Source organism: Brachyistius frenatus, unplaced genomic scaffold, assembly GCF_029030835.1.
Source record: "Brachyistius frenatus isolate BFR_SWC_R1_liver_20210118 unplaced genomic scaffold, ASM2903083v1 Contig_59, whole genome shotgun sequence".
Classification (NCBI taxonomy): Eukaryota; Metazoa; Chordata; class Actinopteri; family Embiotocidae; genus Brachyistius; species Brachyistius frenatus.
In genome coordinates, this window is record NW_027210658.1 from 737,352 (window position 1) to 750,155 (window position 12,804).

Sequence of the window (12,804 nt, forward strand, 5' to 3'; positions counted from 1 at the left end):
TTGCTACTATTCTCCTACTACATGCTGTTTGCCAAGTAGCAGGAGAGAACACCTCTCTGCAGAGGAAACAGATCTGCTTGTGAACAGATTTATTTATACCATAATAATGTTAGATTGTCATTGTATTGGGTTTCAGGACATTTTAGCTGCATATGACCACATTATCAGACTAGTGGAATGAGAGAAAAAGATACTCAGAGGACTAAGAATAACAACAACAACTTCTCATTGAAGAAGTCAAGAAGCAGTAATGTCAAACTTGGAAAGTAATAGCTACACTGAAAGAGGACATTTCTGCATGATTCACAAAACAACAACTCTCCTTTGAAAAAGAGGAGAGAGAGCTCCAGAAAAAACTGACTAAATTCAAGAGAGACACAATTTGATTACAGAGAAGTCACAGTTTACATGTGGAAGGAAAGACACACTCACAAGGCCTCAAAGGGGAATACCTGTTTCCTTTCAACTGCCAAGTCGTGATGAGGACCAGTCTGGGATGGTTTCTACAGACACAGCACACTAAAGAGACAAACCAGGAGACCATCAACATCAAGCCTTTGGTTGGTGACCTGCGCTCCTTTATTCAGACAGCACACATTGAACACAATTAAGACAAAGAATATTGGATATATGTGTCCAGTCATTGCCTCCTAAAGCATAGATCAAAGGTTCATTTTTAAATTATTGGAGCAGTCTCTGCCTAAATAGCATTGAGCACCATATAAGATATGTTGTGCACCAAAACTCTGCCACCACTGCCTTTGTTGAAACTATTTCCACATCATTGCACTCAGCCACCCCCCACTGGTCACAGATTGGTCCACCCTGCTGAGTGGATGAACAAACTCTGATGCAAACAGGCCTGCAGCCTCCCGTAGGGCTACTCTGTCCTCTGCTCACCCCTTGTGAATTTTATTGGTCAATATCTTCAACAAAGGTATCAACAAGGGCGTACCTTTAAGGTCGTGGCACTGGCAACCCTGTGAGCTGGGGCTAGCGAATATTTTCACCATTGATTATTTTGACAATAATATTCTCATTCTGTACCTTTGCTCGCACAACAGCCTCAATTTGTTATTACATGGATTCCACACTCTCTTGAAATTCTGTAACGTGTCGACATGATTGCTTCTCATAATTTATGCAGATTTGTAAGCAACACACTGGTGAAGTCCACCGAACTCATTGTTTTTATAATGAAACCAGTTTGAGACTTTGAGATCTTTGCTTTGTGCGTTATGCTAAAAGTTGCCATTAGAGGATGTTAAACAGTGACTTTAGGGATGCATGTGTTCACTTACATGTTTCAGATTGGTTGGGCCTTCGAATCAGCAGTCATCCAAAATAACATTCACCACACCATTACACCATTACGCCTGCCTGGCCTGTTGAGACGATGGTTTTCCAGTCTTTAGTTGTCCAGTTTTGGTGAGTCAGTGCACACCGCCTTTAGATTTCTGTGCTGCTGCTGTAGCCCATTGGCTTGAAGGTTTTAATGTGTTTTCTGAGATGCTTTTCTGCTCAGCACAGATATGAAATATATTTATTTGAGTTATCATATCAGTCTGTCAGCTCACACCAGTCTGTCCATTCTTCTTCAGTGTCTCCCATCAGCAAGCTGTTTCTGTCCATTGGATAACTTTTTTTTCACCATTCAAAGTGAACTGTTGCAGTCAAAGTCGCTATGATCATTTTTTTCTGTTAATATGAATTAAAGCTTGAGACCTGTATATAAAGGAGTTTATGTATTTCACTGCTGCCACATGATTTTATTATTGCATAAAAAGCAGGTGCACAATTCATCCAAATGAGTCTCTATAACCGCTGTGGTAATTAGTTTTTAGTTAGAACGACTGTTTGACAAATTACATTTTGATAGTTTATCAAAGCATTGAATTTTAAGGTGGGCCTCTTCATTTCATCATTTTAGAATTTTTCAAAATCTTACAAAAGCCAACATATGGCTGTATGTCTTGGGATATAACTGTCTCTAATGGAGGGTGGAAGCAGATGCAAGTTATTTAGTTTGAACACGGTCCTTCGGGGAGATGAGGATGAAAAACAAACAAGTCACATTTCAACACTTAAGCACACGGTGTAACCGCTGAAAATTAGAGCCTGAGGATATATAAGATGTGAAAGAGGGATCTCTTCCAATGTGCATATGATAATGACAAAGGAGATGTGAGGGAGCCGGATGTAGGCGGTGAACAGCGTGCTCTTGAGTCCTCAAACAAGCAGGACAAAGGGCACCTCTTCCCACATGATTGAGGTGAGGCAGGGCGGTCATTGGACGTGAATGTCATGTGTGAGAGATCAATGGAGTGACAGGAGCCAGTGGAGAGGCACAGCAATCTGCCAGCTCTGACATGAATATTTACAGCCTCGGCTGTCTCTTGGTCTGTGGGAGCCCAGCGTGCCCTCTCCTCTTTCAATTTGACACGTAGAGCTTGATATGTATGCAGGTGTCAACATGTGTGTCTAAACAAGCCAAACAGACCGCTGTATATTGGTTGAAGTTAATGAAGCAACAAGCAGGTTTGGTTGAATATTCAAGCCACGAACAAAACCATAAAGTCACAAAAGAAAAGAAAAAACAGCTTTCACTTTGACAGTTTCCGTTCCCTTATTTTTTAATATTGTCCAGTATCTCCAAAAAAAAAAAAAAAAATCCCCAAATCTTGGTGTTTGTATGTTGAGCTGGCAGGCAGGTTCAAAGGCACTATTAGGTGCCATAACTAAATATAACAGCAAAAAACATGACTAGCCATCATTAACATTAGCCAAGATCTACTTGATCTGATTGGAAACTCAACAATACTTCGTCCCGCCCACGGATAGCTGTAACCTGACTGCACCACAGGCATGTCAATCAAACAGACACGCCCCCAAAACACAGATTTTTGAAGTTTATTTCATAATTAAGAACGGTATTATTTTCAATAAGACGGCCAAAACATTAATAGGAAGGAGTGACTTTAACTAACAACACAGACTGAGAACTTAATGAGACCAGTTGAATGGGAGTCTATGGAGCCGGAGGCATTTTGTCGCCAACCTCTAGTGGCACTCGGTGGTATTGCAGCTGAATGCACTTCCACTTCTGCCTCATTTTTCAGAGGCAGAAGCCACGTCCATCTTTATATACAGTCTGTGGTGGACACTGTGAATGTTATTGAGACCAACACAAAGGACCATTGGTGAATTGAGCGACACAGAGAGTGACATGCTCAGAAACCCTCTGGGGGGTCAGAAGAGGGACACAAAGAGCAAAACAAAGGAAATTCAGACCAATACATCCACTGCTTAGCTCAGCAAAATGAATGATTCACTACTGCTAAAGACAGCAATACTGGGGGCGAACAAAAAGTTCAGAGACTGTTCCTGTTGTACATAAACACCAGCATTAATGTGCACAGGACAGTAACACGCATGGAGCAAGTGGAGGTGAAAACATTTGTGAATAAGTATTCCCAGTTCCGTCGCTTTATCAACATTAGCACCTGATGTGATAAATGCGTTACATGGTACATGTGTATTGATGACTGCACCATGGACCTAAAACTTAAGCAGGGAGCACGCATCAAACTAAGTAATAAACTCAGGAAATCAGCAGCAGAGAACATTAGGCAGCCAGCGAGGTGTTTTGATTGACATGTGCATTTGAAGTGGGACAGAACTTCACTGTCTAAAGAAGCCACATCAGAAGCACAACAGGTTGAATTCCTTGACATCCGCAGGGTAATTCGTCCCGCAGGGTCAGTACGGGGACGTTTTCAGATGTTTGAGGGAAAATGCCCGTGGCAGATGGATGGTAGTCCTCCAACATGGCACTCCTGCTCACAGTGCGCTGAAAACCTGTGAGTTTCTTGCCTGCAGCTACAGAATCATTGCTCCACACTGCCTTAATACAGGATTTAGCTTCTTGCAGCTTCCTTCTGTTCTCCAAATTTCTGACATAATACTTGATGAATGCTCTCAGCTCAAATTTCAGGTCAGTGGTGAAATTGCAATGGCACATGTACCGGTGGTCACAAAAATGCTTGTAACTCAGATGTTTATTAAGCATCAGGAACAGTCTCCGAACTTGTTCAGAGGGGCCGCTAGTCATTGTCCAAAAAAACTGAGACCACTACGAGAGCTTCGCTAGCAGTTTTGTGGAGAATATGTGTTTTGTAGCTCTTAAGTTTGTTTCTCCATTGCCAACAGAGTTTTCATGTCTTTAGGTTTTGTTCTGGATTTAATGTGTTGGGCAACCGACCGCACATGCTCATTGGGGTTTTCCTCCGCTGGCCGCGGTGGGTTCCTGCTCTGCCCAAAGAAGACTTTAAATTGTGCATGGCATGACAAATATAAAACCAAGTTTTCTTGACAATCAGAACATTTTCCAAAAAAGTCAATGCTCGATATCCCATCAGACTTGTTGCAGCGTAGCGGCAGCGTATCAGCAGTGTGGCGGAAGCGTGTCGGCAGCGTGGCGGCAGCGTGTCGGCAGCGTGGCGGAAGCGTGTCGGCAGCGTGGCGGCAGCGTGGCATGTTCAGCTACACTGGACAGATCAGCCAGGCAGGAAGTCAGACAAAGGAAATCATAGAGCATCCATTCAATAAAAAATAAAACAATACACAACCTTTGCAGGCTCCCGATCATATATCACATCAGTAAAACAACGTCTAGCCCCGCGGCATTTTAAGTAGGAGGATAAATGTATTCTCCTCCTGCGACAGGTACTGGATCTGAAATGGTTACGAAATAATTAGGAGGGTATATTTCTTAACAACTAAAACACAGCAAGCTGTAATAACTTTGTGGGCTACAGCAAAAAGAACAATAAACATTCATTCAGTGTTGTAAGTGGCTAAAAATACATTATTTATAATATAAGAATTAAGCAAAATTTGAACATTCATTTTCCTATTTCAATGAGAAAATGTTGCTTCGTGCTTTAAATGATTTCACAAGTATATATCACCAATTATGGAATCAACACACCGTATATGTACACATAGCCGACATTAATCAGAGTCAATTAGCAAACACCTGCACTTAAGACCTTTCAGCGTGCAATTAGACTTTAAGGACTTTTGGTTAAATTTTTTACACAGGTTGCTCTGTAGAGTACATAACTACCTCATATCCGTCTTGTGGAGAGGCTCTCATCTTAAATTGGACCACTTACTCAAAATGAGCCTCATCCAAGCAGCGTGTCCAGGCAGGACGGGCCTCTTGACTGAAGATGCCTTATTAACCCATTGCACATAATAAGAAGTCTCCTTTCTAATTTTGAGATATTCTCATTAGAAGGGGTGAAGTCAAGAGCTTCGCTGCAGAGCCACTTAGCCAGAGATCAAAGCGCTCTCAGGGTGATTACACCACACACACTCAAGTATACACACAGCAACCCTCCATGTGAAGTGGGCTTTTTTTTTTTTTTTTTTTTTTAAAAGGATTACCCCACCAGCCCACCAGCCCACCCATCACCAACAAATACTTCAATGGCAAACAGAAATAGAGACGAGACCACATCTGACTCAGTTGGTTCAGATCATCTCAACCTTGACGACTTCAAGCTGATTTTATTTGGAAGCCAATGGGGGTGATATGATGAGAAAGTAAAATATGAAATATATATCATCCCTAATGTGGTGATATATTATATAGCGTTATTTTGTAATGGCATGTACTCATAGTGTCAATGGCTCTGTTAAAGTGACAGGAGTTATCCTGCTAAATTATGGCTCTCGGCATGATCCCTGCCATCAGTAAAGGTTCACTCTAATATCACTAATGGCCAATATGGTAATTGTAGCACATTAAAGGACCCGCATGATATCTCTCTGAAAATTTATGACAATGTGTTGGTTTATGACATTCTTGTCCAACTTTAGTAATTTCCATAATTGTGTTTGACATCGTCTGGCTTAATGTGATGCATTAGAGAACGGCACAAACAGATACTGTGTATCTATTAAAAAGCTTAACTGCTTGTTTCTAGATGTACCAGTGCTGCTGTAAGCTCAGTGATCACACATAAAAGCTGGATCAGGTGAATAATTTATGATTCTCATCCCTCTCCATGAAAGCGTAGCACACTCTGAGTCTGATCTGAAAAGGCAAAAAGAAAAGAAAAAAAAAGTTCCCTCACTGCAGTAAATTGTGAGCCAGGCCTAAACTGTGCATTATTAAAATTTGAATTTGGAGTTGCATAACGTGGCAGTGTCTCTGCGGTAGCTGCTGGTGTTCCCCGGCGCAGGAAGAGGCCAAGCCAAGTTGTCTTACACATGACAGCTTCAATCTGCTGTGGGATGGCTGAATAATTCAAAGTTCTTACGCAGCACCATCTGGCAACCCAAAGCAGGCGTGCAAGACGTCCACCTTCTTCAAATAGTTTTTTGTAAACGTGGTGTTGGATGAACTGGCAGGACCAATGCACAGACAGTACAAGCCGCTTACCAGCAAAGCGAAGTGTGCTGTGTCAACTTATGCCTTTTATAAGAAGACATATAGGCGATCAGACATGGATGGGAAATGTTGTTGATATGACATGAAGTCTATTTTTTTTTTTTTTTTTGTAGAAGCAGGCTGTACATCAGATAGCTCACCCTTCTGTTTGCTCAGGAGTTTATCAGCTTTCAGTAACAAAAATATCAGATTGACTGTTTGACATGATGCTGACCTCACAATCCTGGTCTCATGCTGTGTTCCAGATGACATGTTTCCCTCAGTACACTAACAAATACTGCTCCTCCATGTCAGGACTCTTACTGTGTAGAGCAGTAATGTTAACAGAGTAGTGTTGTTTCAAATCACTGCTGTTCTGCACTGACAGGAAATGACCTCATCATGTGAACACGTCACCCTCCAAAATATATGCAGCTTTAATTATTTTACCCAGAATTCAGCGTGTTTTTGTGTCCTCTGTTTAACACTCAACGAACACACTGATTCTTCTGTCCAGCAGCAGCAGTGGAAAAGAAACACTTTGTGTTCAGGAACAGCTGCAGCTTCCTCACACGCTTTTAATTTGAAAATCCTTTATGTCGGTGGCTCCGCCCCTTCCTCTACAGAGCCAAGATGGCGACCGTTTAGGATGGAAAGTGTCCAGAGTTTCACACTTCTTCTTTGCACCTTTCTGAGTGCTTCATCCTGGTACTTGATGTTTCTTTACTTGAACTCTGTTCTTATGCATTAAAAAATAGTGTGTATTAGTATAGTGTGTATGCCATTTGGAATGCAGCATTAGTCATATTTCTTTCTTTCTTTTTTTTCAAGTGAAAACGTATGGATGTTCCCATGTGGCCACACACCATTTTATTTATCACATTCTGTGTTGTTGAATACATATTTTTCTCTCCCCGAATCATTCAATCTGATTTTAAACGGTTGAAAAAGAACTGCACAAAAATCGACATAATTCATACATGATACTTGTACACACCCACATCCAAATATACACAGCTGGAGGCCTACAAGCACCGGCAAACCAAATAAGAGATCTATAGTCGTAGACTGCTGTAAGTATCATGATGTGAGGAGATTCATCTGTAATGTACTTAAACCAAAATGATGTGGAGCCAAATACTTCTCCCATTTTATAATGAGTAATTTAAAACTGCACTAAACAGTATTTTAATATTAACAATGACTCAATTATGTGAATGTCATGTGAAAGGGCTACTAGTAGTGACAAGCAATCACATAATCCCCCCCCCCCCACCCACCCACCCAGCTCTAAGTGGTGTTTTAGTGTCTTTCAGCTTGTAATTTTGGTTTTATGGCCCACAACTTTGACTTATTTGTTTGTTTGTTTGTTTGTTTGTTTGTTTTATCTGAGCACAATAAGCCAAAGATGACCACAAATGAAAGCTGATGTTGCCTCGTCTGCTGGTTGTGTAATTTGCTAACGTGTTCGGTGTACTTTGCGCATCCGCCCTCCCTCTCCCTGCTCTCCGCTCCCCCTCCTCCAGGAACACGCCCCAGCTCTCCCCAGGCAGCCTCCACCAGTCAGCAGCCGGGCGACACAGAGCTCCACATGTCTGCGCCGCGAGGTGGCTGGAGGAGGGCGCTCCGTTAAATGTGGACTTTAATAAAAAAGAAAAAAGAAAAAAAAAAGAAAGGGCTGTACCTTCTTCCTGCTTACCTTCCCAACAAGACCTGTACGCTGAGAGAAGAGGTGGCACTCTGATCGCGACCGGACGCACGCTCTGGTTCTTTCTGCATGTTTTCTTTCTTACCTGGTTGCCTGTGCGCGCTGCACACTGAGAGGAACATCCGAATTGGAGCCCACTTCCACTGCCCCGTCTGCCGCCAATTGTCCTGCATGTAACCGAACCTGCAGTCCTCCGAGGGACAGGTGGAGTGCTTTCTGACCCCCGCTGCATCCCGGCTGGTCCTCCGGAGCGCCCGGCTGGAAGAGCAGCCGCCGCGTTCCGCCGAGGATGTCGAACAGGTAAACAGAAACTCGGTCATCTTCTCTTTTTTTTTTTTTTTTTCTACATCGTCACATTGTGTCAACCATTGTGAGTTTATGGTGACCTTATTTCAAAAGGTGTGTTCTTCGTAAATTCAGTGCAACATTCCCGCATAGACTCAAAACTCTGGTGCACTCATTTCTTTGATATCCAAGTTTCTTTAAAGGATGGAGCAGTAATTTGACTTTGTATTCTTTGACTTAAATTATCAACTTCATTGCATCTAACTTGATTTGACCTCCTGGGATTATGGCTTTGTTGCTTCAGTGAACATGTGTTTTACAGAGCAATCTTTCCATGTGCATACATGAGCACACAGCAGCTGAGACACTGTTTAATAGTTTCTGCTGATGGACCATGAACCTGTCTCAACATTCAAATTAATCTTTAATTTGAATTCCTGAATAATCTGTGGATTTGCTCTCATCGTGTCCTCTTGTTGGAGTTTCAGGGTCTCTGGTGATTTCTGTCTCCCTCAACATTTCTTTAACTTGCGTCCTTGTGTTTGTGCCGATGTGCCATCACTCTCGTCTCTAGTGATTTATTATTGTCTCAGGCAACAGGTTCTATTTTCAGTGCTGCTGCTTGTCATCATTATTCTGCATTAACCCTGTAAGAAGGCTTTTGTTAGTATTTAAGTGCCTAAAGCTCTTTTGGCAGCCTGTGAGGATGAAGATGAAAAGCTGGGTTACAGGGTAATGAGTGGTATTAGGTGATGTGCTTTGGTTTAATACCAACGAGACGATACCGCAGCTTATATAAGCTCCACAACATCGATTCTGATAGTTCTGCAAAGGATTTGCCATATTTAATGATTGGAAATAGGTCGCTTGCCCTCCTGGACTCCACTCTCTCCAAAAGCTCTGATCATGCTCTGAATGAAAGGAATTAACAGGGAATAAAGGGTGTAGGAAGAAACCGCGGTTTGTACTGGTGCAGTGGTTTTCCTTTCACATACAGTAGTTTGGCAATCTAAGGCTGTCCTCAAAACAAAAGGTTCGCATTGTATTTATCGTCAAATACTTTCATTAAAGCTAATATTGTCCCCCCCCCTGTGTGTTAGTGTGTGTGACCACCCAGCAGCCATCGTGCCAGCTGGAGATGGACGAGCATGGTTTACATTCCATTTCAGCTGGCACATAAAGCGGCATATGCCGCCTGTGCGGAGTTAAATCCACTGCCCCATGCGCAGTAAGAAATAACGAGTAGAAGTTCACAAAGACGTATTCGTAAATCTAAATGAAAATGTTACTTTACTGTCCACACCAACTCATAAAAAAAAAGTCTGAATTTACCACAACATTCATAGTCCTCCCTGCTGTTTAAATACAATCTACAGCAGGTCAAAGAGAAATCTCCTACTTCATATGCCGCCCGTTTCTTTTTGGACAGGTTTCTACAAATGGAGTGCAGCCCATAACCTTTCAAACCAACAAAGCGTTCTATGCTGAAGTTAGAACAGTGCTTGTTGTGTGGGATGTCTGTATTTCTGCTTCTGGTGGTCTGACTGCAGTTGAGGGGAAAACAGTCAAATCAAGTAGTGGAAATCAGGGATATGTGGATTGCAATCTTTGCATATGATGCCAAGCCGCTCTCAAGCAAAATTGATCAGACGTTGCAAACATCATCCTCATGGAGCAAATTAGCTGAGGTTTTTTATTTAAATTTCACAGTACCGGAGTTTGAACATTTATTATTATCAGGAACATTAAATATTTAAAATCCCACTTTGAGGATCTTTAACCAGTTTAGTTTTAGTGACAGCCAAGAAAATGCTCATGTGAGTCATAGTCTGTTTGAAATAGTTTTGTGCTCGTGAGCAGGGTTTCTGAGATGCTGAGCTCTTGATTTGAGGTGAACTCGTCCCAAACCCCAAAACAAAACGTTGTAAAACACAACTGTGCTCTCTACGAGCCAGCAGCTTTGTTGAGTAATGTTTCCTCCAATTCTGTTTAAATAGAGAAGGTGTTTGAGCTGTTTGGTTTGGTAAAATGAACTCTGGTCTTTTTGCCCAGTTGGTTGGGATAGTCTGGTGGATTTGAACAGTTATTTCTGTGGTGTTGATGATGTGCTGCTGATGCAGGATCACATCACCAACTCACTCCAGTCAGGGAGGAACCTGTCAGTCTGAAATACTTGATGTTATGCAGACTTGTTTTGTTTGTAAAAAATGTGACTTTGAACCAAAAGAACTCAAATATAAGAATGTCATTATTTTTCCTATCTGACCTACATAATTAAAAATATTGTGTAGATATGAATAACTTAATAATTGCTTGTACACTGAACTTTAAGCAAAAATGATTAATTGATTAGTGAATTAATAAGGCAGTAATTTATTAGCTCTGTTGATAAAGCTGATGATTCCAATCTCTCCATTACGAGATTTTGCTGCGTTTCCGTGTTCTGTGAAGACTGTATGGGTTGAATGACTTGAGCAATCCATATTTACTTCCTGTTTCACCCCAACCTGAAGGCAACTTCTGCATCACCTCAGAGTGACACCCATCCATCACGTTCTCTGAGTATAGATCTCACCAGGGTAGAACAGTAGGTGTGTTCCCGAAGGTCTAATTTTAGCTATCAGAGGTCATGATGGCACCCAGCTAGCAGCAGCCAGGACAGCATATTGCCCCATTCATCTTAATGACTTCTGTGGGCAGGGCAGCAGTGGACGTTGAGGAAGGACCTGAAAATCCTCTCCTGTGACCTTCTGCGAGTAACGGATGTAGCGCCTCACGCCTGGCAGACGACCCAACTGAGCTCAGCGCCGGACGCTGCCAACTCTAGTAAAACTTTGAAAAAAGAAAAGAAAAAAGGAGAGCAGGAGCGAGTCAGTCTATCAGCCTCTCAAGTACATCAATCTGGCCTCTCCCTCGTGGCCGAGCCACCTTTTATATTTCTTTCACGTTCGTCTTTGCAGAAGCGCTAATTAAATGCATCCAGTATTCAGTAAAAAGACACGCCTACCGGATCAACTTGACCTTGGTTACCAGTTCCAGACATTTAGTGAGCAATACGTGTGTGCTGTGTCATCACTCCACATTCATGATGGTCAGCTTGCCATGTCCAATTTACAAAGACGTGTTTGGGTCGCTGGGATGTGGATTAATTTCTGTTTTAGCAAGCGATTACGGAGGCAGGAAGACACAAACAAAGAGAGAAGGAGAGTGACTTTGGATTGAAATCTAAGGATGGTGCAGAAATCTGTCAGCCGTTGGCGTCGACACCCTTATCCACGTCATCTTCTCCTGGATGGTGATATATGACTAAGGTGACTGCAATCATTATTCACAGGCCGGCCTCCTCTTCACTGGCATCCCTTCCTCCTGGGTCTAATCAAGTGTGTTCTATTATCTGGCAGTAATGATTTGTGGAGGTCTGTGTTACTGTAGCACTTGAAGGATGCCGTATTGCTAAGCTTTCCAAAACAATACCATAACCCGCGTCCATTAGCCATATGGCTTCTACTCCTCGATTTGCTTGATGCACTCGGTGTCCTCGCGGCGCGGCCACGTCGTAAACCTGAGACTCATTTAATAAGATGATTTTTTTGTTTTGTTTTTTTACTTCTTGCAGCAACTGATAATTATTTACATGATTGATTGTTCTGCCTATTACTTAATCAACTATTAGGTTAATCAGTCAAATTTAATACAAATAAATGCCCATCACAGTTTTCCCAAATTGTTTTTTCCAAGCAGCTCTTTAAAATGATAAAGTCTTCAATTTCCAGTCACATAATACAGAGGAAAGCAGCTATTTGTTCCCTGAAGACTGTATTACAAGAACATATTTTAGATGTTTGCCTGATTTAAATGATTACTTGATGATCAGAGTTGTCTGAATGAGTGAATGATTCTGTATTGTCTGTTTAGCTACTCTCTGATCAAGTATTAACAAAAGACCAAGCAAGACAACCACATAAATAACATAAAAAACTAGACACCGGACCAACTATCTCGATCTCAAATGTCGCTGTCAAATAAATGCCTGCAAAAATATTCTTTAAAAAAATACATCATTTATGTATTTTTCATAGCAGTGATACAAAAGTTGTGGTAAAAATATTTAAAAAAAAAAAAATCTTAAATGAGCCACTTTCTGAAGAACAGCAGTTGGTAGATGTAAGGATTGCACTGTTGTATTGTGTTTTATGTTTGCTTTCATGTGGAACACTGAAATGAAAACTGTCTGCAGTGCTTCCATTTTAAAGCCTTTTGATTGAAGGTGTTTTGCATCGATCCATATTTATTACCACTGCTGCGTTTGCTGTGTAATTGACTTCTTAACACATAAATCCCGCCCCCCCCCCCAACTTCCTCTTCTTGCTGG

At 41.7% G+C, this 12,804-nt stretch overlaps 1 protein-coding gene across 1 annotated transcript in view; it reads left to right on the forward strand.

The window, feature by feature from the left end:
- The first annotated feature begins 8,023 nt into the window (after nucleotides 1–8,023).
- LOC138625111 (heparan sulfate glucosamine 3-O-sulfotransferase 5) overlaps nucleotides 8,024–12,804 on the forward strand; it is a 62,918-nt gene continuing 58,137 nt past the window's right edge. Inside the window, exon 1 of the mRNA XM_069705817.1 lies at nucleotides 8,024–8,447. The gene's annotated coding sequence lies outside the window, so the exon portion shown is untranslated. The remainder of the gene's footprint in view (nucleotides 8,448–12,804) is intronic.